Below are 3,643 nucleotides of genomic sequence, written 5' to 3' on the forward strand. Positions count from 1 at the left end.
AAATCTTGTTAGGAATTTTTTGGTTAGGTCTTCGAAGCTGGTGATTGATCTTGGTGGCAGGTTGTCGAACCACTTCATGGCTGACTTGGTGAGAGTGGTGGGGAAGGCTTTGCACCGAATCACGTCGGAGGCGTCGACTAGGTACATTCTGCTTCTGAAGTTGCTGAGGTGATGGCTTGGATCGGTGGTGCCGTCGTAGAGGTCCATATCGGGTGGTTTGAAGTTTCGCGGTACTTTCTCCTTCATGATCTCTTGCGTGAAGGGGTTATGGTTGCCTTCGGTGGTGGTGCCGCGTTCTGTCCGGTCTTTCAGGTTGGCCTCTATTTTCCGCAGTTTTTCTTCTAATTCTCTGCGCTTGCGAGCCTCCCTTCTCAAATCTTGTTCAGTTTCTTTCTGCTTCTTTACGTCATCTTCGAGTTGTTTCAGTCGGTTTTGTTGTGCCCGGACTGCTTCTAAAATTTCCGAGCTCTTTTCTTTTTCGGAATTTTGTGGCGGAGAGGCCCGAGGTGGGGGTTCGGTGACCCGAGCTTGATATGCGGAACGGTTGGTGGTTGTACCTGCAATGACACACCGATGCTTAAGTTAGCATGGGTCCAAGCAGATATGTGTAGATTTGGAATGAATGCCATACCTGGGTGCTCCAGTGTATTTATAGTAGTTGGCAGTGATCTTCCCTGGATAAGATATTCTTATCTTATCTTATCTTTGGGAGTTTATCTCTATCTTTGTGGAACCGCCTTTTCCAGGCATTTTCGGCCTTTAGGTTTGGGCTGCGTTCCTTTTGATGGGCCTTCCTTGCTCTTTGTCCGAGGCCTTAGGACGAGGTCGGACCTTTTATGATTTGCCCGAGTCGGAGGACCCCGGTCAGGGTATGAACAGTGATTCATCTTGATCTTCAAAGTGTTCTTGGTGTTCATCTTGACATTCAAAGTTTTCTTGTTTGTTCCCATTATTTTAATCTAAAAATTTCAAGTTTGGTGTCACTTTGTTGTTCTTCTCTCTCCACTTTAAATTCAAAAATAAAAAAAATCTTTTTCCTTTAATTCCTCATAAAATTTTGAATCCCTTGGGTTGACTTGGTCAATTTTTTTTTTAAAATCATATCCTTTTCACAATTTTCTAACTACTCTCTCTCTCTCTCTCTCTCTCTCTCTCTCTCTCTCTCTTTTTTTTGAAAATATTCTACTCTCTATTTTTTGAAAATATTCTACAAAATTTTTCAAAATCTTTTTAATTAATTAATCATTTTTGTTTTCAATTTCCTTTTATTTCAGTTTTTTTTACAATCCCATCATATCCTTTTCTCCATCATGGACCTAAGTGGAAATGAACAGTCCAGAAGGACTTTGGGGTCATATGCTAACCCCACTACTTCTTCATATGGGAGTAGTATCTGTACCTCCTATAAGAGCTAACACTTTTGAGCTAAATCCTCAGCTCATTATCATGGTGCAGCAAAACTGTTAGTATTCCGGTCTTCCACAGGAAGAGCCTACTGAGTTTCTGGCACACTTCTTACAAATTGCTGACACATTACGTGATAAGGAAGTGGATCAGGATGTCTATAGATTATTGCTGTTTCCATTTGCTGTGAAAGACCAAGCTAAGAGGTGGTTAAATAACCAACCCAAAGCCAGCATAAGAACATGGAAACAGTTATCAGACAAGTTCCTGAATCAATATTTCCCTCCAAAAAGGATGACACAGCTAAGGCTGGACATCCAAGGCTTTAACCAAGAGGATCATGAATCTCTTTATGATGCCTGGGAGAGGTACAGAGAGATGCTAAGGAAATGTCCCTCTGAAATGTTTTCAGAGTTGGTGCAGTTAGACATCTTCTACTATGGGCTTACAGAAAAAGCCCAGATATCTCTAGACCACTCAGCTGGTGGATCTATACAAATGAGAAAAATAATTGAAGAAGCTCAAGAGCTCATAGATATAGTTGCTAGAAATTAGCATCTGTACTTAAGTAGTGAGTCCTCCATGAAAGAAGAAGCTAAGGTAGTATCCACTGAACTTAGTCCTCCAAAACAAGTTGCTGAATTCAATAAGCAATTATTATCTAATAGAACAGCTAGCATAATTTAAGGCAATGCTACAAGAAACCAAGGATGTTAACCAAAGTTTGGAGAAACAATTAAATCAAACAAAACAGCAGTTATCCAGACAAATAACAGAAGAATGCCAAGCTGTTCAATTAAGGAGTGGGAAGACATTAAATGTCTCAATTCAAGACAACAAAAAGTCAAGGAATGAACAACCAATAGAGGATGAGCAAATCACTTCCCAAAATCCCTCTGAGGACAGTAAGAGCCCCGAGAGGAATAATTCTGGCGTTCGAACGCCAGAAAAGGGTGAAAAATTGGCGTTAAACGCCCAGTGGATGCCCATTCCTGGCATTCAAACGCCAGAAAAAGGTGAAAAACTTGCGTTGAACGCCCAATCCATGACCAGTTCTGGCGTTCAAACGCAAGAAAAGGGTGGAAAATTGGCATTAAATGCCCATCCAGCCCCCAATCCTGGCGTTCAAACGCCAATGAGGGATCAGACACTTGCAAGTGCTGATAGTAACCCCTCTAAGAAGGCTTCTCCAACCACCTCTGTAGGAAATAAACCTACAGCAACTAAGGTTAAAGAATACAAAGTCAAGATGCCTTATCCTCAAAAACTCCGCCAAGCAGAATAGGATAAACAATTTGCCCGCTTTGCAGACTATCTCATGACTCTTGAAATAAAGATTCCGTTTGCAGAGGCACTTGAGAAAATACCCTCTTATGCTAAGTTCATGAAAAAGATCTTAAATCATAAGAAGAATTGGAGAGAAACTGAAAAAATTCTCCTCACTGAAGAATGCAGTGCAGTCATTCTGATAAGCTTACCAGAGAAGCTTAAAGACCCAGGAAGCTTTATGATACCATGCACATTAGAGGGTACTTGTACCAAGACAGCTCTATGTGATCTAGGAACAAGTATCAACCTGATACCTGCATCCACTATCAGAAAGCTTGGTTTGACTGAAGAAGTCAAACCAACACGGATATGTCTCCAGATTGCTGATGGCACTATTAAAATGCCATCAGGCGTGATTGAGGACATGATTGTTAAGGTTGGGACATTCGCCTTTCCCACTGACTTTGTAGTAGTAAAAATGGAGGAGCACAAGAGTGCAACTATCATTCTAGGAAGACCTTTCCTAGCAATTGGACGAACTCTCATTGACGTCCAAAAAGGGGAAGTGACCTGATAGCGCGAAATTGTGATCAATACTTTTCACAACTCAAATAATCCCCGGTGATGAAACCAAAAACTTGGTGTTCAATACCATGGCATAAACACAACTTCGCACAACTAACCAGCAAGTGTACTGGGTCGTCCAAGTAATAAACCTTACGCGAGTAAGGGTCGATCCCACAGAGATTGTTGGTATGAAGCAAGCTATGGTCACCTTGTAAATCTTAGTCAAGCAAACTCAAATGGGTATGGTGATATACGAATAAGACTATAAAGATAAAGATAGAGATACTTATGTAATTCATTGGTAGGAATTTCAGATAAGCGTATGAAGATGCTGTCCCTTCCGTCTCTCTGCTTTCCTACTGTCTTCATCCAATCCTTCTTACTCCTTTCCATGGCAAGCTTA

The sequence above is a fragment of the Arachis duranensis genome, chromosome 3 (assembly GCF_000817695.3).
Source record: "Arachis duranensis cultivar V14167 chromosome 3, aradu.V14167.gnm2.J7QH, whole genome shotgun sequence".
Lineage (NCBI taxonomy): Eukaryota > Viridiplantae > Streptophyta > Magnoliopsida > Fabales > Fabaceae > Arachis > Arachis duranensis.